The following is a 21907-nucleotide window of genomic DNA, read 5'->3' on the forward strand; positions in this document are numbered from 1 at the left end:
CTTATATCCCACCTTTCTCCCAATATAGGGACGCAAGATGGCGAGTTTGACACCTCTTTCACTGCCATGGCTCCATGCAATGAAATTTTAGGATGTGTAGTTTTGTGAAATACTTAGCCTTCTCTATCTGAGTGCTGTGGTACCACCATAATGTAAAAATCCCAGGACTCCACAGATGGAGCCATGGCAGTTAAAGCAGTGTCAAACTGGGTTATTTCTACAGTACAGAATAGTCTGTAGTTACAGATTCCTGAAGTTACAAGTATAGACCATGGAACAAGAACTCAGCCAACTTGTACAATTTTCTTCATAAAATTTAATGGCAAGAACTTGAGATGTTTTTGATGTTTTCAAAATGTGTTTTGGCACAAACACATTGTCTGGGTGGTGGAAGCCTCTAAGCACGAATAATAATTGCAAATGCCATTTCTCAGAGGTTGTCTCAATGGGACAAGGCAGCTTCTTTGGAAAAGCCAGCTCTTTCTTGGCCATTGGGACATGCAGTTGACCCAGCTTCTGGGTCTCCCTTCAAGAGGGAAATCTCCTAGCATTTTGCCACCCATGACATAGAAAGATAAATCTGATCTATCAGTTCATTGGATGATGTCCTGTTGATTTCTTACCCACCCATAAGTTGCCCTACAAAACAGCTGGACATCTTCACCCCCAATGGAGAACATTCAAGTGCAATTCAAGTGTCCAAAAATGGAGGTGCACATGGGTTGACATAGTGCTTACAGATGCTCATGCATGTAAGATGTGCGGTGTCCACTGTGCATTGGTCTTGCATTCAGTTGTACAATGTTGCCATTCAACACTAGGGCTGAGTAGGATAGTCCATAAGTTCCACATGTAGAGAATTACACTATGTGACTGCTGTAAAATCTTGGCCATTTTTAAAGAAATGGGTATAATTGTGATTGAGAGAGGTTATAAAGAGGTTGACCTAGGACTTTGTAAATGTCTTTGCATGTGTATTGAATTGAGTAGTTTCACAATATCCACATTCACCTAGAGGCTGACATGACTTTATAACATACAAGTGTCTGTTGCAGAATGGTTGCCAGTGGAGTGACTGAAGCACTACGCACTATGACCTGATGTACATTGGCACCAATACACATTGGGGGATTGAATGAGTACAACTCAATGTGCCTCAGAAGTGCCCAACGCAAATCAGAAGTGTCCAATGTGCATTGGCTCTTTCTTGCCACTGACCAGATGCACACCTTCACAATTCACTAAGAGGGTTTCCCTGCGTTTCTGCAATGTAGCTCCATATTCATAAAAGTATGAAACATAGGCCATGATGTACAATCTCAGTCGGTGTCCATTATTATAGAGACACATATTTAGAGAGAGATGCTTATTTGATAGACCTGGCAGGTAAGGTCTATTGCTCCCATATCAGAATAGGTGAGGCTGTCATTGTCAGGATGGCCAAACAGCAAACGCAAAAAGGGAGAGAGGAGGAGAAGGGAAGGAAGGAAAAGACAGATTATTGGGGGAAGGCAAAAACGGTGCATCTATCCACCCCAGTCAGATTGCATTGGATGTTTCCACCAAAGGTACAGGGAAAGGAGGGGGGGAGAGATAGAGGGAGAGGAAAAAGAGGGATGGAGGTGGAGGGGGGGAACAAATGATGAGAAATGAAAAGGGACAGGACTGGATGGAAAGAGGTGATGGATTGCGAACCCATCAATTTCTGAAGGCCAAGCCTTCAAGTGCAGCGGAGTCAGTGAAATTTACATTATTAATCTCTTGTAATAATCTATGACTCAAGCAGGCTGAGAAAATAGCACCGGGGCTGCAGATTGACCAACCTATATAAATAACGACTCCTCGCTCAATTTAATTGCACTCTTGTGAAAGTGCTCCTCTTGTATCTTTCTAATTACTTTAGTTTCATTAGGTCTAGCAGAAGACCGGGAAATGGGGGGAGGGAGAGGAGAAATCCATTGAACTCTGGCAAAGGATGAAAAATTCATATTCCAACTCGCTTGTTCTCTCGCTCTTTTTTCTTTTTCCTTTTCCTTTCTTTTTTTTTTGTTCTGTGAAATATTTAAATGTTAATAACCATTCAATTCCTGACATGCTATCTCACCAGCACCGAGTTAAACAGAAAATCTATTTAATCTAAAGAATCTCATTAAACGGGCCCAAAGGAAAAAAAACATATCTTGTAGGTCGTCAATAGAGGAATTGAACAAACTACACGCAGAGACACAGATACACAGGAAAGGGGTGAGCGGGCAAAAGGAAGAAGAAAAGAGCTTTAGAAGATTCCATAATTTAATTTATCGTGCACGGCGCAACAGAAAAGACATAAAAACCACTTGGTTCTGAGCATCCATTTGAATGGATAATGATTAAATGTTGCCTATTGTACTGCAGCTGGTTCGTATTATCATGCCGGCGGTGAGAAAACAGAAACCCTCAGCATTTTTTGACTCCTTTCCAAATATTAGCTCTTTTTAAAGCCATTAAAAGATTATCACTGATTTAACCAAATGTCTGTTTGGAGCATTAGCAGCGGCCTGTTCGCCAATTCCCGGGAATGCCATTCCTCCCTCCTCTCTTCCTATTATCTCATCCACCCAGCAGTATTTAATTTCATTCCCATGAATATGCAATGAATTTAATTTTGAACACTATTTTCATCTGCTCCTGTAATCACAAAAAATGCTGGTGTAATTAGTTTCTAATTACTTGCTTTAATTGTTGTAGTAATCATTTTAATTACCCAAATGCACAGACATCAAACGCTAAGAGGAAAATAATCCGTCCGCACCTCCTACCTTGTCTTTTATGCTCAGTGTTCAAGATTGAGATTTTTTGACATGGGCAACCTTTTCAAAGCCGTGGGGCGACGGGGGGAGAGGCGCGCCCGGGGACCCGGGGCATGCTTCGGGAGCCAAATACACACACGCACATACACAACCCCATTTCCCAGCCTGCAATGGTGCGCGCCACAATCTGCTCGCGCAAATTTGCATACCCCCAAAAAAGCCATTAAGTTAAAATATACAGTTATTGTACCTTTCTGGGACCGGCGCCATGGAAATGCTTATTGCATGTGCTCATAGCTTGATCTAGCAGATGGCAAATCGTGAAGTTTTATGAAATTATTACGCCAGCGAGGTGTTTTGAAAAGGAGCAGCTGTGCAGGAGATGGGACGTTATAAACACACACAGGTGTTGGCGTCTCCCCCACCGCCAGCCGCAACATTAAAAAAAATTAAATTATAAACAAACAGGCAAATGTTGTAATCTCTCTCGCCGACATCCTCCTTCCAGGGAAATTGCCGAAACTAAGCAAAGAATCCAATTTTAATTTGCATAAAATATTTATCAAGGCCTTCTGCAAATTTCCGAGCCACTCCCGGTTTCGGGGCTGCCAAGTTTTAAATTGCTAAGACATACAGAGGTGCAGCCGAGAGAGGCCCAAGGAACTCATTAGCCAAACCTTGGATGACCACTTCAGCCTCGTCCATATGGGCCAGGACAGCTAATGGAAGAAAGATGGATGGTGCCAACTTCCGTTCCCCCCCGCCGTATAGATCGGTGATATATATCTATATCTATATATAGATGCGCAACCAGATTGTTTTTCTCATTACATTTTTATTTCTACACAAACTGTTAATTAGGCGCTTAGAAGTGTGGGGTGCTGGGGTGTTTTTCCTTCTTTTTTAATGCAGTGTTTAGCATATCAGGAATTAAGACTGAGCCATAACTACCTACCTCATTTCGGGTACCTTGAATGATTTAAAGGAAAAGCACATCCACTTTCCCCAGCAATTTTGGGCACTTGTCATAAACACATTTGTGTCGCTGCCGCATAATTCTTGTCAGTGTTGCTTTCTTGCATTGTTGTTGCTGTTCTCACCTTTGACTTGTTTTAACCATGCATCTGCTCATTCTGACTGACAGCATGGACCCATGTGATTTTCGTGGACAACATCACAGTGAGATGCCCAATGTGTCCGGGTCACTTTTGCTGAAGGTATCACATTATGACACCTTGATGTGACAGTGTCGCTTCTACTCATTCTGACTGGCTGTAAGAACCCCTGTGATTTTTGAGGATGATGTCACAGTGGGAGATCTGATGGGATGATGCCATGTCTGCTCATTCTGATTTGCCACATGAACTCATGTGCTTCTTGATGATGATGATGTCATAGTGAGAGACCTAAAGGGTTGGTGGCACTTCTACTCATTCTAATTGGCCATATGAACCTATGTGATTCTTTATGTTGATGATGTCACAGTGAGAGACCTGATGGGATGATGCCATGTCTGCTCATTCTGACTGGTTGCATGGACCCATGTGATTCTTGATGATGATGATGTCACAGTGCAAGACCTGATGGGATGGTGGCACTTGTATTCATTCTGATTGGACATATGAATCCATGTGATTCTTGATGATGATGATGATGATGATGATGATGATGATGATGATGATGTCACAGTGGGAAATCTGATGGGATGGTGGCACTTCTGTTCATTCCAATTGGTCCATATGAACCCATATGATTTTTGATGCTGATTATGTCATAGTGGGAGACCTGATGGGATGGTGTCACTTCTGCTCATTCTGATCAGTCCCTATGAACCCATGTGATTCCTGATTATGGTGATGTCCCATTGGAGACCTGATGGGATAGTGTCATGTCTGTTCATTCTGATTGGTCATATGAACCAAAGTGATTCTTGATGATGATGTCACAGTGGAACACCTGAGTGGCAGACAGGTAGATGTGCTTCATTTGGAAAAGACAAAGACATGCTAGCCATCTTTAAATATCCAAAGGGATGTCATGGCAATGATGGAGCCAGCTTGTTTTCTGTTGCTCCAGGAAACAGAACATGAACCAATGGATTCAAATTACAAGAAAAGAGATTCTTCCTAAACATTAGGAAGAACATCTTTGCTTGAAGAACCATTCAACAGTGAAGCAAACTGTGTCAGGGAGTGGTGGAGTTGCCTTCTTCAGCTGTCTTTAAACAGAAGTTAGAGGAGCATCTTTCAAGAGTGTTTTTGTTGTCTCTTCCTGCATGACAAGGCTAGATGCTATGATTCTATGACTAGGCCTTCAGAGATCCATGTTCTAGACCAACCTCCCTTCCTTTGAGCCATGAAACTCAATGAGTGGCATTGGGTCAGTCACAGTCTCTAAGGCTGCATCTACGTTGTAGGGTTAATGAAGTTTGACACCGCTTTTACAGCCATGGCTGTTAATTCTGGGATTTGTAGTTTTTGAGTGTGTTAGTCTTCACCTGTTACCGAGAGCTCTAGTACCAGCTACGAAACCCGGGATTCCATACGATGGAGCCATGGCCCTCAAAGTGGTGTCAAAGTGCATTAATTCTGTAGTGTGGCCGCAGCCATTATCTGGCCTACCTGTCGCAGGAGAAATATGCATGCTGTCTTAAGCTCATTGGAAGACACAATATGGATCACACTAAGAAACAAAATCAACTGTTGGCCCCAGAAACAACTCAAGCAAACAGGCTGCAGCCTTGAACCAATGCCAGGCATTGGAAGCCTTCACAGGGAATGGAGAGACACATGTTTCGGAGGCCTATATCAAGTCTTGCTCTCTTTCTGACAACATGAAAGCCGTTTCTGTTGTTGTGCTTAAATCCTTTCTATCCCCTCCTCGCACAGTTATTTTGAGACTCTTTTCTCTTTCTCGTCTCATTTTTAATTTGTTATTCTCTTTGTGGGCAGTTCTTTTTGTTTTCATCCATATATATATATATATATATATATATATATATATTCATTCTCACCAAAAAATGCTTCAATATTTTTATTCCCAGTCGTGCCTTATTAGCATGCAGGCCTTTGATCTTATTTTAAAGGATTTATAGGGCACCGTTTCATTATTCAAGTTTGCGTTTCCAAAGCGAAGGGGGGGGGGGGGGGGGAGATGGGATTGGTTTGAACACACAAAAAAAAAAAATCCAAACAAATACAGAGACAAGGAAAGTGATAGAAAAAAACAGAATTTTTTTACATCACTTTGTCTCAGTAAAGTTGGAAACGATAACTCCAGGGGCATTCAGAATGGAAACCTTCACCTTTGGAGACAATTAACCTTGGATGGGTTGGGAAATGGTTTTTACGTTTGCATGGTTATTTCTGGTCACATCCCATGCCCTTCACTCCTGGCGTAGAAGAAGATTTGTGGAGGGCATATCTACTAGATGATGACACTTTTGGTCGCCCAAAAAGTGGACAAAAGAGTAGTGGTGTACTTAGTGTATTCAGCACTGGGAACAGATCATTTTTAACACCTCTGAGAGAGGTTGAGTAAGACCCAACTCAGGAACCTGGCATGCTTACTCTTATGGGTGGGGAGGACCTACCTGTCAATGAGTTATTTCTGATAGGATCTTGGCTGGGACTTGATCTCGATGGATAGGAAGATGAAAGTCACCACGTGTTTTGGTAGGACCCCTATCCTTTCCCCCCGCAGCTAGGGTTGGAACTGGTTTGGCAATGTGCTGTCTTAAGTCTGCACCAAGGGTGGGTCACTTCCACTGCTCTGCCTTTGGTACATCACTGGAACAGAAGACACAGATGTGCATCAAATTTCCCTATGATAATTTATAGGGGTGAGATCCCACATCTTGCTTGCATAGCGTAAATCTACACGCATGTAAGTACACAACAGTCGCACTGCACCAGCCATCTGCTGTATACTAGCATTGTGCAACTAGTTGTGTATCTGCCAGTGTTCCGATGATGGAGTCAAGCGTTTTACTCCAAGTCTCAATCTCTACCTTCACGTCTCAAGCTGAGTCTCAAGTCCTTGCAAAATACTTTCATGTCTCAAGTTGAGTCTGAAGTATGAGAAGCAACTTTAACAGGAAAAAAATGATGGGGTGTGTGGGGTGTGTGTGTGTGGAGTTTCAATAACTAGAAAATCAAGAAGGCATGCATAAATTAAATTATCATCCGCAATGTGTCAAGAAGATTGCATTTCAGAAAAATAAGGTCTGCTTACCTGTTCCCACTGCACATCAGAGGACATTTCTAAAACTTTTCCTAGGAGCAACAGCCAAGACTCAACTCCATAACATGGGACGCATTTCTCAGAGGGGAACAGCAAATGCATTAGGCAATGGGAACTTCTTCTACAGCAAACATAAAGTACAATGGCTCATTGCTTCCTTCAAGAAGTAAACTGGTGAATAATTGCATTCTTAGAGAGCTAGTGTGGAGTAGTGGTTTGAGTGTTGGACTATGACTCTGGACACCAGGGTTCAATTCCCAGCTCAGCCATGAAACCTACTGCAACGACAAACCTCCTTTGAACAAATCATGCCAGGAAAACCCCATGATAGGGTTGTCACAAGTTGGAAACAACTTGAAGGCACACAACAACAAAGTTCCAGCCAACATAGACACTATTCAGGGTTGTCATCCAACATGTCTGTAAGGCGAAAGGCTAAGGAAGGATTGACTGCATGCTCTTTTTATTCCAATCCCAAGGAATTCCCACAGCCTTTGGGGGAAGATGTTTCTCTTGGTTGGGGAGGGCAGCGAAAGGGAGAAGAGCTGATGCCACAGAGTGCCAATGCCAAGTCTCCAATATGGTGGAGGTGGTGGCATCCTCTTTCAGATCTCACCACCTTTGGCAGTCCTTTTGTAGCGAATCGCTTTCTAATGAGCCCAGCAAAGTGATAACAATTAATGAGGAAGCAAACCGTTTATTTCCAAGCCCCCTAATTAACATTATCCCAAGCATTCTCTCCATGCTCTTTTGATGTCATAAAACAAGCGGGAGCTGTAAACGAGCTGTTTGCACATTAACACCGGCATGCCCCCCCGCACCCCTCCCTCTGTTATCCAGGCATTAAACCAAACCACAACAGTGGCTGGAAGTTAAAGGCCGCCACTTTTATTTGCAACAAAACAAGACAAACAAATTACAGGTGTTTCCGCCGTAAACATGGGAGCACCGTTCCGGAGATGCCAAGACGCCGGCAACAAAGCTTTGGCTCAGAGGCGAACGCGCTTGACAAAACAACGCCCACCAAGGAGCACACGCAACATGCTCAGCTGAGCTGCAGTTGCTTCTTCTTTAGTGCACAACCAGGAATATTGGCAGTTGCGGGTTGGTGGAATTGCACAGTTCAGCAGAACTCGCTAATCCTAAATCCATACCTGAACGTATCTTCATCACCCCAGCAAAGTGCACAAGAAATGTGGGCTTTCTTTTTGCCGCTGTTTGAAACCTCCAGCCAAGGAAAAGCCGTGATCTTAGGCAACCATTTTTGGGTTGTTCTCCAGGGGATGTTTCAACAGAGAAATGCACTTCTTTAGGTAGCGCAGTGACAAAATTAAACGATGAGGAGCAATTTAAAAATAAGCATCCTGTGTCAGACATGTAGCTATAATGTTTTCTGATCCAACCTCCCAAACTAATCTTAAAATTGAGGCCATTGTACCCAGGGATGGAGTTCTAGATAATTGGTGAGTGGGGCATTGAAGGAAGATACATCCAGCCGCCTTTGCTCAGACTCTGGAGACCAGTGTTTGAATTGTGGCTTGACCATGTAAATCCACTGGGTGACCATGGGCAAGTCACATTTTCTCGGACCCAGAACATGGCAATGGCAAGCCCCCTCTGAACCAGTCTTGCCCAGTAAGCACCATGATAGGGTTGCCTTAGGAATGACTTGAAGGCACGCAACAACAAAATCATTTCTTTAACCCTATTGCCAGAAGCTAGTTAAATGGAGGGGACCTCTAAGAAGGACAGCATCAAGCAATTGCTTACTGAACACAAGATTTTTATCTTCCTTGTTGCAGAGGCTGACATATGGTGAATAGAATTTAATGTTTCCAAATGGGTCAAGAATCATAAAGTGGAGATCAGGATGAACACGGACGAGTGGAACAAAATAAAGAGGATAAAAACAGTAATTGCCGTTGCTATAAATGGCACCGTGTTGATGTCCTACCATTTGCCTTTTGTTGTTGTTTTGAGAGAGAGGTTCCAAGATTACAGTGTTATTTCATTGACAACAAGCTCCATGAGCGACACATTCATCTCCGTTCGTGTCATGTTTTAAACAACAGAAACTCTTGAGGAAAACAGCTGGCGTTCAAGCTCAGGGGAAGGATATTTTCATCATGCTTGCATTTCCAATCCTGACTTTTTGGGAGAAAGGATATTCTTGGAGCCTGTCTGTAACTATGAAATCATTATAGTCCTGTATCACCCTGAGATGCAGAATAGCCATTAAGTAAAATAAACTTCCCTGCATTTAGAGAACTAAAATATAAGTGATAGAGTGACATGAAAACCTTTCTCTCTATGCTAGATTTTTAAGTCCAGGGTTGTTGTTTTTTCACCTTTCAATGGTGGAAAATTTAAAGTTGCAAATCCCTGTTATTTAGAGTCTCCATTCACTCTTTATCTGTTTTGGTACTCCTTGCCTGGACTGAACTTGTGGTTTGGAGTATCAACAACAAAACCACTTCCATTTGCATGTTCTGGGCCTTTGTTGTTGTTGTTGTTGTGTGACTTGAAGTAATTTCCAACTTATGGCAACCTTAAGATAAACCTATCATAGGGTTTATTGGCATATTTCTTCAGACTTGGTTTGACATTGGCATCCTCTGAGCTGAGAGAGTGTGACTCTCCCAAGGTCACCCAGTGGGTTTACATCGCCAAACTGGGATTCAAATCCTGATCTCCAGAGTCATAGTCCAACACTCAAGCCATTACACCACAATGGCGATTATTAAGGCAATGACTGAGGTCCAAATAAGGATCTGATGGTGAAAAGCCAAGTTGGATAGCAAATCATTCAAGGGCTGGATTGTGAGGAACCACTCTTGGTATTTTCCCCAAACATCACGGCACTGGACATCTGCTCCAAAGTCTTCTCCTGATAGTACTAGTGTAGGTATGCTTCCTTCATTCCTAGTAGACATCGGGTGCATCTACACTTTAGAAATAATGCAGTTTGGCAACAGTTTAACTGCCATGGCTCCATGCTACTAAATCCTGGGATCTGTAGTTTGGCGAGGCACCAGAACTCCTGAGCAGAGAAGGCTAAAGACCTTGTAAATCTATAAATCCAAGGATGCTTTGATTGAGAGTTCCTGTATGGCAGGAGGTTGGACTGGATGGCCCTTGTGGTCTCTTCCAACTCTACGATTCTATGATTCTATGATTCCATAGGACAAAGTGACTGCACTTCAAATGGTGCCAAACTGCATTATTCCTACAGCGTAGATACACCTACGGACAATATGTCAACCCACAAATGTGTGTGTATCTGTGTGTACATGTGACACATATGTATGTGTGTGTGTCCCCTTCTTCCACCATCCCAACTGTTCTGAAAATTTAACTGAGATGCAAATGTCTCTCACCACTCCGTCCCTGTTCCCAGTGTCACTTCATTTTCCCCCCATGATGCACGAGTTCCCTCGCCCTGCACTTGAAAAGCAATTTGCAAACTTTCTGCTTTGCTCAAACATCTGTTTCCCTCCGCTGGAAAAGAGGTCATAAAGCATCGCGTCTCCACTGACGGCTGGCCTGCCACTGCCGTTTCTGTACTCTCCTTGACACCTCTGAATTATTCAGGTGGGATATTCCACTGAAGTCCCAAAAAAGCCATGAACAAAATTAAAGAACTCCAGAGTATGAGTTCAGGAATTTCCCCACCGTAACCAACGACGCCTATGTCTTTAGTAAGGAATGGACTCGGACTAGAAAGATTGGAAAGAGAGAAGGAGAGAGAGAGTAGGGAATGGATAGTCACGGCTGATTTATGCTTAAAACATCTGAATATAGTGCCACGCTGATGGATTTGAATTGTGTTGTCATCCCGGCTGGCAGCAAAAGATGAGATTTTTCAATATGGTAAAGTGTAAATGTTGTTTAAAACACAGTATTAGAACATTAAAACGGTGACCCTTTACATTCCAATGATCGTAAAAATAAGACCTCTAGCCTATTAAGGCACAGCTTGACAAAACATTACTCTGAATCATTTTACTGCGAGGATGTTATCGCCTGCCTTTCGGGCTTATTCATAAGGCATCTGCTTCGGTAGTGTCTACTTCAAGCCCAGAATGCAAATGATGGTCAACAGGGCTTGGGTAGCATCCCTCATAAAGCCTGACAGATTTCCACTTCTTTGTAGCTCCAGAAGATCACACATGGCCAGCAGAATGGCGATAAACATGAGACACCTTTCCCTTCTTTCTCATTCATCTCACATCTAGCCATGCATTTGGATCACCTTCTCCTTTTTAAGTGCTTTCACCTCAGGCCAACCTTGCTCTTCAGAGGCTATGGGGAGCCATCAAAGGAAGGGCAAGCCCACAAGAGGGAAATATGTTCCACAGTCGCTGGAAACTTTAATTAGGATTTTGCTTAGTAGGTGGCCTCCATATCATCCAAGTGTCCATCAAAGCTAGGCCAAAATTCCTCTGGACATGTTTTGGAAAAGATTTTTGAGGTTGGGTCAGTTTCTCAAAGCCAGCATGGAGTAGTGGTTTGAGCGTTGTTGGACTATGACTGGACACCAGGGTTTGATTCCCAGTTTGGCCATGAAACCCAGTGGGTAACCTGGGGCAAGTTGCATGCTCTCAGTTTCTGGGGAAGGCAATGGCAAACATCCTCGAAAGAATTCTCGCCAAGGAAGCCCCATTATAGGGTTGCTTTAGGGTCTCCATAAACAAAATGACTTGAAGGCATGCAACAACCATAAAGTCCATTTTTCGTGCACACCTTGAAAGGAAAGACCACGCACAGGGATAATTTACTCAAAATACTCTCCATCATTATTTTGTGGCAGCCATCATTCCCCCAACTCTTGTTCCACAATGTTCCTTAGCCCAGGGCATTGTGGGGAATATAATATGGCAGTCAAATTCTTGTGGAGAGAACAAGAATAATGGCAAAATGCCAAGAGAAAAAGAGAGAAGAACAGAGTGATGCAAAACACAGCATGTACAGCCACAATGAAAAGTATTGGACACGCAACCAAAATGCAATGTATAGGATGCACAACCACAATGCATAATGATAATGCAAAGGCTAGGATGGACAACCACAATGCGCAATCCACAACTTGCAAAGACAAGGCACAGATGAACATGCCATCTGCACAACTCTGCTTGCATTGCTATCAGTGGAATACATCCATTGAGCAATGGTGACTTTTGAGGTCTTTGTGCATAGCTTGGCGTATACATGCATATGTCCTTGAGTAAATTCTGGCCCATGTGACCTCGGGAGGTTGCCAGGAGCAGAAATCCCCCCCTTCCAAAACTACTGTTGTTGCCCAAGCAGGTTATACAGCCTTCAAATCCAAGTCTGAGGAATTTGTTGGTGGAGATCCTAGATGATACAGAATTGAATGCACCACCAAGACAGTTCAATATCCTCTTCCTTTTCTCCAGCAGCTACCAAGTCTTGGGAGCAACCTCTGCTGCCATGAAATGGTAAGGGAGAAAGAGGACCAGGCAGCAAATACTGCCTTTGCAGTTTTCTAGGGACAGTTCATGTTAGGGACAGCCAGGAACACTGTTTCTTCTGTCCTAGAACTCCCCAGTTGTTGCCGTACAAGCCATCCTTTTCCTCCCAAATTATCTTGTAGCTTAGGTATAGGGGAAAGTGTTACCAGATTACCAGTCCAATATGCATTTCACCATCTGTATCATGAATACATGACTCTTTCTCGTGTGTGGAATGAGAAGGGAAGGCACCAATTTGTCTTCAACCCGAAGGTTCACACATTGCCTAACCCTGCTAGGCAAGTTCTATGTGGTCCTAAGTAGATTGTGGGGTCAGCTAAGTCCCAAATGTCTTGGATTTCCCCTCTGATGATGGGTTTGGGATGTCCCCTAATGGGAATCCATGCTCCTGCGTGTGAGATAGACTGAAGCTAGGCCTGAAGGTTATTGAAAGCATAAGCAAAGCTCCTCCTGATTTCATTAAATACAAATGTGAGAGGGGTCATCAGTTTTTATAGGGGCTCATAAAGCATCCCTCTTGTTCAAATAGGCTATCAAATCAGCCAAGGATTCTCTCTAGCCAGACATGCAATAAAACCGGAGAGTTTTCTTTTTTAAGAAACTCATCTCAACATCATAATAAAAATAACCCTAAATAATACCAAATGGAACAGTTCTTCAATAGCATAATTATAGGCATCTCGTCTCCCTCCCTCTCTCCTTTCCTCTCTTTCTCTCTCTCTCACTCCCTCTTTCTCTGGGGAGGTCATTTCCTGACATCTCCTTTGCATTAGTGGAACACAAAGAAGGAGGTAAGCCCTTTTACAATATACAGCCCTCCTCTCCAGGTTTTGATCATATCGCGTTGCCTTTCTAAAGATGATAAAGCACAGGAATTCCCAATGAAAGTGAAGTCACATTCAAGTAGGCTCCAAGCAAGAGAGCCAATGACCACAAAGTGGCGATTAATAAACCTCAATGTAGGTACCAAAATCCTGAACAGTCTCCACAAGAATGATAGTCAGGCATTCATGATACAGGTGGTCAAATGCATGCTATCTAACAAACTGGAGTGCATAGTTCTAGCTGGATTTCCCAGCATTGGCAACACACTGTAATAATACCTTGATATATTTTTGTCTAGAATCTTGTTGGCATCCTACACATGTCAATGTTTCTCTACAGAAGCTTTTGAACACTTTTGTTCAATGCACAATGGCCACATTCAGTTCAAGGTTGCACAACTAGAACTGCATGTTTGGTGCCTTGTGTATGAATGAGCATTTGGACACTGTGCATGGAAGCACATGGCACATCTAGTAGTGCATACAGTTCCACACTTTGTGTCTTGGTTCAGCTCCACAGTGTTGCTGTTCCAACAAGTGTTGTATAGCAAATTTAATACATAACTCTTCATGACCCCAATGTAGGATCTCAGCCAATACTTTAGTTCTTAGCACCACATCAGAAAAGCATAATATTCAGCTTGATATCCTTGTGTCACTCTCCTTTGCATTAGCCTGATACTGTTTAACAACCCATCTTTTCAGCCACCAGCTCATACTGTAAGATGGATTCTTATATTGCAGGGATATGACGACAACATCCAGAGATAGAAATGGTCACCATTACACTAGCAAAAATTTTCACCCCAATTTAGACTAGAGTCATTCATCTTAGGTAAAAAGTGACAGTGGACCACTTTGACGTTTGCTCAGTTTTTCACATTATGTTGGAATCAAACAAAAACAAAAACAGTTGCTTACCTATATCCGTAGTTTTTCTAGTGGTCATGTGTGAACTCATGCACATGAGTTACTCTTCACCTGCACGAAACTCTTTTGAAACCTTCCAGAGTGAAGCAAAAGTGACATTTTATTGCACCTGAATATACAAGTGTAATAAAGATGGATGAGTGAGCCCTACAGATTTTCTGCAGGTGAGACACCTTAGAGATAAACCATCAAAGGTACTACTTTGGTTGTTCCCCTTGCATAGTGCCTCTAAAACTTCAGGAGCTAACCAAGATCCTGAACCCTTTCCGCAACACTGGTTGAGTTTCTTGCATAGTGCCATTAACTCTTCAGGAGCTAACCAAGGTCTTGAACCCTATCCCCAGTAATGGTTGAGTCTGATCCACCATGCCTTTAAAACCTCAGAAGTTATTCAATGTCCTGAACCCTAACCCCAACACAAGCTGAATCCCTTGCATAGAGCCATTAAATCCTCAGGAGCTAACCAAGGTCCTGAACAATATCCCCAACACCAATTGAGTCCTTTGCCCCTTGCCTTTAAATCCCTGGCAGCTAACCAAGGACCTGAATCCTATCCTCAACACTATCTGAGTCCTTTGCACCATGTCTTTAAATACCCAATGAAAGTGAAGTCACATTCAAGTAGGCTCCAAGCAAGAGAGCCAATGACCACAAAGTGGCGAGTAATAAACCTCAATGTAGGTACCCTATCCTCAACACAGGTTGAGTCCTTTGTGCCTTGCCTTTAAATCCCTGGGAGCTAACCCAAATCCTGAACACTGTTTCCAATTTCTGGAGAATTCCCTGGAATCTGAGGAATTTAATTAATTTAATTCTGGGGAATTTTGACTGAATACTCCAGTAAATATTGGGGAATTCCAGGGATTTTGGATTTTGGTAAAACATTCTGGGGAATATCTTCAGGCTTGGATAACTCCAAGGGCTTTAAAGGTGCCATGCAAGGGACTCAACCTGTACTGGACATAGGGTTCAGGACTGAAAGGACTCAACTGGTGGAGGACACTGGTCCTGAACCCTGTCCTCCACCAGTTGAGTCCCTTGGACCATGCCTTTCAGTCCTGAACCGTATGCCCAACACAGGTTGAGTCCCTTGCATAGCACCTTTAAAGCCCTTGGAGCTATCCAGTGACATGAACCCAACAAGGTATTGACTGAAACCCATAGTCGATTCTTTCCTTCCACTTACAAGGGAACCAGTCTGAAGAGCCCTGTGAGAAACGGAGAAAGGGATGAGGAAAAATAGACGAGGAAAGAGAGGGATGCAAAAAGAGAAAGAGAGAAGGGGAAATCTCAATGCCAAGAAAGAAAGAAAGAAACCCACAAATGGCAGAGCAGTTAAGCAACTCCTAGGTGTTTTTAATAACATTGATCAGGCCCTCTGAAGGGAAAAAAAGGCCGAGCTCAGGGAGACAGGAGCAGCCAACAGATGCTGACATTCTATCACAGCAGACACATATTGACTAGCGGTCTGAACAAGTCACTCACTCATTGCCGGGCAGCCTGATTGAGTTGCCTGCAGCGAGTAAATGAGCCTTCCATCCACTTCAGGTCGAAATGAACTGCAATCTTTTCAGACCTCGTTGTTGGCCAAATGAGAGATTTAAAACCCTGGAGGACTCCAAATGAATTTACCACAGAGCCACAGTAACTAAGAAAGCTCCAATACATCAGCGCTGGGCGAAGGAGGGGGTGAAGCGCATGGGGCTCAGCACTTCCCGTTTTGTTGATCAACCTCCAGGCCCCAAACAATCCGGACATAAACAGATTAAGCCGGGTGAGGTCTGGAAACTCTCCCTCTCTACCCCCCCATGCTCTCTTTCTCTCTCTTTCGCTCCGGTTTCTTTAAGGATTGAAAAGGTTTCGATGAGAAAACATTCCAAGTTTCCCTTCCCCGTCCCCCAGGGAAATCCTCACTCATTGATTTAATGTTTCTTGGCTTGCTGCTTGTCAATTTTCCCAGGGCTTCCACTGACAAAAATTCTCATTTGATAGCTGACAGATGTCCTGTTTTTTTCTTGTTGTTGTTTCTGCATGGACCAAGACAACCTGGCTAGGACAGTTGGTGAAAGGAAATTACTTTGTCGCATCTCCAAATGCAAAGCCAGAAAAAGAGAGGACTTGGTGAGTCAACCTCTCCAAGAAATGTCTCCAAATGGACTATAAAAATATAGGTCCAACTCGATCTATCTACCTACATTTTGAACGTCAGCTCTATACAGAGATCAGAGCAATGTGACCTGGGGATGAAAGTCATGGGAAAGAGGGCTAAACTATGTTGGGGCATACCTGCACCAAATACATTAAATTTTCCTTTTACAAAGGATGACCAGAATTTTGACCATAGTCATCTAATGTTCCATTTCTTTTCCCAACATTTAATGGCTAAACTCCAATCCTCTTCCAATTGAAGGTTAAATGACTTTATATTAATTTAGGGAATGTTGTTGAGATACAGCGAAATTGAAATTGAGCCAGGCCAAGAAAATCTATTTGCTTAAGTATCTTTAAGTCTACTTACCTAAGTAGCCTATCTAGAATTTGGGCAGATGCTGGGAAATGTTTATTATCCTTTCTCTGCAAAAGGCCAATGCAACTCCCTCCAAATATGTGATAATATACAAAAACACCCCCACCAACCACCATCTACACACAAATACCTATTTCCCAATGTGTTGTGTGCCTTCAAGTCATTTTCAACTTATGGCAACCCTAAGGTGATTTTATCATGGGGTTTTCTTGGCAAGATTTGTTCAGAGAAGGTTTGTCATTGCCTTCCTCTGAGGCTGAGAGAATGTGACTTACCCAAGGTCACCAAAGGGGTTTCATGGCCAAGCGAGGGTTTGAACCCTACTCGCCAGAGCCGTAGTCCAACTCTCAAACCACTATGCCAAGCTGGCTCTGGTAGTCTCTCTCAAATTGGTGACATGATGTCCCTTCCAGTTGACATTTTGAGAGGGGCCTGAGAGAAAAAAATCAGAGACTTTGGGGCTTGGTTTGACATCCCTCTTCATGCAATTGCCCACCCACGTTCTGATGGATGCATTTTTGTACGCCGCTCTCCTTGTATACAAAATGTGTTGCAATTCATTTCCTTTTGATATGATGCATTTCCCCCCTTTGATATTTCTACCTTAGTGTTTGTTTCGTTTCCAAAACGGGTGGATTTTGCACCCTGTACCCTAAGGGATGCGTGCTCATATGTGTTGAGGAACAGCACCGATGAAAATTTGGACACTATCGAAACCGAATTGCAGTTCTCAGGTGTTGTTTCTGAAAGTGCAGATTTACTGCACTCAGAGGAGAGCCAGCAGCATTTCTCCTCCATCCCTAGCCTCAGTTCACCCACAGGTTCATCTCTCCAAGAGGGAGTACTTTGAAGCTGTCTGACACCTAGGAAGCAAGGGCATATCCAACCAGGGGCATGCTTCCCGCAGAGGATTTGTTTAAAAATTAATGCTAAATGCTGAGCCTTGACTCGGCAGCGAAACAACCCCTCTCTCCCAACCTCTGTCCTGCCGAAAAGCTACTGTGCAATGCCTTGGAGCCATTGCTGCTAATCGAGAAGAAGGATGGGTCCCTCCAGCAGCACATAGAGCCAATGCAGCAGTTGCCGGCTGGAAAATTAGCCGGGGGAGCACACAAACACACATGCACACTCCTTTCCCTCTGTCTCTCACCTCATTAGACTGGTGAGGAGATGTATGTGCCTTTCTCTCCCCTCAGGCTGGAGTAGGCGAGAGAGGGAGACGGCCCCGAATGGGACCCACAGCAAGCCATAAGGAATCATTGGGAGGATCCGACAGTTGTTAAAAAACAGCCAAGTCTTTCCTTCCCTGCCCCTTTACAGTCACTGGTTGCTTGCCTCTCCTTCCAGCAATAATAACAATATACGTTGTAGATCAAAACATCTGGAGGACAGCAGGTTGTCTATCTCTGGGTTTAGTGCTCCTCAAGGTTTGATGGGCCACCGTTCTGATTATCCCTGGTCATGATGCTTTCTGGTTGGGGATGAGAGGAGATCTAATGCAACTTCTTCTGGGGAATGTATTTTGGGAGCCACTGGTCCAGGGATGCTTGAGAAATATTATTTTACTGACATTCATATGGGTGGAATTTCTACATGGCTTGAGTCCAGACAAATCGAAACCCATTGCGCCTTATATGTTGTTGCTGCTGCTTCTATTTGCTGTCAAGTTGACTTCAATGTACGACAACTTTACAATTGAGAGACCTGTGAAGAAACAAGATACAACATGAACCAGACTTTAAAGAACATTCTGCATTCATTGATGGATTGGAGGTCAAATTAAAAAAAATCCAGTCCTGATCAGATCGGTCTGTTTGTTTCCATCGTATCCCAACTGCATTAATTCCCTGGATGAGAAACATTATGATCATTTCTTTCCCTCTCTCAAACAACATCTAGACATATTTTTAGTGAGGTGGAACAAAGATTAATACCCCCCGCTTTCTGTGTATGGAAGCAGAGAACACCAACGCCGGGACCTTCTGAAATAACCAGCCTGCCATATTTTAAAAGCAGGAAGCAATGCCTGAGCTCAAATCACTTAAACAAAAAGATTGCAGCGAGGGACATAATGCAAGAAAGTAATAAGGTTTAAAACAGGTCAGAGCCCTCTCCTTGCTCCATCGCTCCTGAGTGAGATGCATTATTTAATGGTCTTTGGTCACCGCTGATATACTGTTGATGAAATAGATGATTTTGTTCAAAAGAGCATTAGGGAAGAAATATACAATGCCGCATTACATTCTGCCAGAGTACTCTCTGTGGCGAGAAAAAAAGAAAGAAAGAAAGAAAGAAAGAAAGAAAGAAAGAAAGAAAGAAAGAAAGAAAGCCAACAGATGGAAGGGTTTTTCCTCTCCTCTTGACAGGCAAGCAAAACAGCCATAATGGAAAGTCTTTTTTGAAATGGCAACCAGAAGGATGATAATGCTGCCATATTCAAAAATTAACTTGATGTCATTTTAATTTTTTGGCACAGTTGAAAAAGAGGGAGAAACAATCCAGCCAAAAACCCAGGAACAAGAACCTTGGGGTGATAACGGTGCCATGTCAGAGGCTAACCGACCAATCTTTTATAAAAATTGATGCCTTGATGGGCCTCTCCATCAACTGCAAAGGCTGCCTCTGCATCTCAGAACTGAAACATACTGAAAAACACAAGATGGCATTTGCTTGGAATGAAAATTCCCAGCTCTGAATATTCCAAGCAAACAGCGAGCATGAGCAAAGGGGGTAAAAATAGTCAAGTCTAATTGGGGGGTTGTTGTTGTTCTTGTGTGCCTTCAAGTCATTTCAAACTTATGGCGACCCTATCATGGGGTTTTCTTGGCAAGATTTGTTCAGAGGAGGTTTACCATTGCCTTCCTCTGAGGCTGAGAGAGTGTGACTTGCCCAAGTTTGCCTAGTGGGTTTCATGGCAGAGCAGGGATTTGAAGCCTGGCCTCCAGAGTCATAGTCCAATGCTCAAACCACTATGCCATACTGGTATGGGATACAATTTAATCTTGATCATTGAGTAGAAGATGGAGGAACCTTGTTTTCTGCTGCCCAGGACCAGGACTTTTGGTATGGTACTGTATTTATATCCCGCCCTTCAGCCCTAAGGACTTGAACCAATGAATTCAAATGAGAAGAAAGGAAATTCCACCCAAACGTTATGAAGAATTTATTGGCTGTAATTGCTATTCAGTCTGCTTTGGAGAGTGATGGGCTCTCCTTCTTTGGAGGTCTTTAAACGGAGGCTGGATGGGCATCATTCAGCAAAGCTGGCATTGTATATTCCTGTAAGGCAGGGTTTGACTACATGGCCCTTGAAACACCTTCCAACTCTCCTTCTATGATTATCCAGACTGCCATCATTTAGGAAGAAAAGACTTCCCATATTCTTTCTGGAACCATCTTCTGTCTTCAGTGGCTTTTCAGCTGTACCCTCCATCTGCCAAGCTCCAACAAAACCATCAATCTGATCTAATCTTTTCCATATCGTGGCCTCATCGCATAGGCCTACTCCCAGATAGTCCATTATGCCATAATGGGCAGGAGTGGAACAAAAAAAATGCCACTTAGAAATAGTAATCCATCAGCAGTAATGATCGCTAACCAGAAATCACCACTGGAGCTTCAAAGCCATCCTTGCCATTTGTCCTCAAAGAAAGAGGGACACCTTTTTAATTACTGTTAAGCAGAGAAGAAGGAGCGGGAGACGAAGATTGGAAATTCCCGTCTCTAATTAGCATTTATAATTTGCTATCTCAGACACAAAACTGACTTTCTCATAAGAGCACAGAGTATGGGGGTTGGGGAGAGAGAAAGTACAAAACTCTGCTAATTCCGTATTAAGTTCAAAGATTTGCTTAAACATGGTCTCAGAAAACCTTGGTTATGGTCTCTCTGGCCCTGTCTGGCCCAATAAAAAGCCCTCCTTCCCTCTGTTCCAACGATGATCAGTCCAGATGACCCAGTTCCAGTTCTGGCGCAACCTGTCCGCATGACATCCCACCACTTCAGCACCAAACCCAAGGTTTGTTGCTGCTGCTGTGTCCCTTCAAGTCATTTCCAACTTAAGGCAACCCTAAGGCAAAGCAATCATGGGGCAAATTTCTTTAGAGTGGATTTGTCATTGCCATTCTCTGAGGCTGAGAGAGTGTGACTTGCCCAAGGGGTCTCTTGGGGTCTCTTCCACCTCTGTCATTCTATGTCCTGCCCCCCTTCTTTGAATAGGATGCTCCCAAGATGGACAAGTTCATACATGCATTGCCATCACCCGCAATTATTCCTCATCGTTCCTCCAGATGTTATTTGGCAAAATAGAGGAAAGTAGTGGCCAAAAGTATCTTTTATGGAAAATAGGATGCAGATATCTTGGGTTTTTCTATACAAAAATAATAAACTGACAAGGAAGGAGGCTGGAACAAACAAGTGCTTGGATAACTAGGAATGCTTACAGAAAACAAAACAGGCCCATCCTAGTGCCACAACATCAAGAGATGATTTATTTATTTCCTTACATATTTATTTAAACAGGTTTTCAGTCCACGTACCAATAAATCTGTCGGGATGTCATTCAACAAATGTAACATCATTTATGCAAAGGGATTTTTGTAGCACCTGTGAGACTAACTGAGCAATAGACATTGTAGCATGAGCTCTTGTAGACTATGGCCCCATACAGACAGGCCAAAATAAAGCTGCTTCAGGTCACTTTGGAAGTATGCTGTTTCAATTATGCATGCGTATTAAGAGACCGGAAGCCGTGCCAAAGCCATGATCCAGTCCTAAGAACTAGAGCGCAGCTTTGGCGCAGCTTCTGGACTCTTAGGACTCATGCATCATTGAAACAGAATACCTCCAAAGTGACCTGAAGCAGCTTTATTTTGGCCTGTCTGTATGGGGCCTTGGTCTAATAGATCCTAGTCCTTAACTACAGCATTTTCCATGCAGAGTGGGAAAACATTTTCTGCACCAAATACAATATTTCTGTAGAGAAATGTTGTTGTTGGGGGGTTTTTTTGCAAATAAAATGCTGTTTTCTATACCAGAAAAGCACACGCAAATTTTGCACAGATGAACTCCCAAAGATTCTTGTCAGTCCACGATGCTCCTCCT

General features: G+C 43.2%; 1 long non-coding RNA gene across 2 annotated transcripts in view; it reads right to left on the reverse strand.

Annotated features, from left to right (window-relative positions):
• LOC121936075 overlaps positions 1 to 2885 on the reverse strand; it is a 25711-nt gene extending 22826 nt beyond the window's left edge. For both annotated transcript variants that reach the window (XR_006104916.1, XR_006104915.1), the window contains exon 1: positions 2799 to 2885. This is a non-coding gene — a long non-coding RNA (uncharacterized LOC121936075). The remainder of the gene's footprint in view (positions 1 to 2798) is intronic.
• Between the last annotated feature and the right edge of the window lie 19022 nt (positions 2886 to 21907).

Source organism: Sceloporus undulatus, chromosome 7 (assembly GCF_019175285.1).
Source record: "Sceloporus undulatus isolate JIND9_A2432 ecotype Alabama chromosome 7, SceUnd_v1.1, whole genome shotgun sequence".
NCBI classification, from domain to species: Eukaryota; Metazoa; Chordata; class Lepidosauria; order Squamata; family Phrynosomatidae; genus Sceloporus; species Sceloporus undulatus.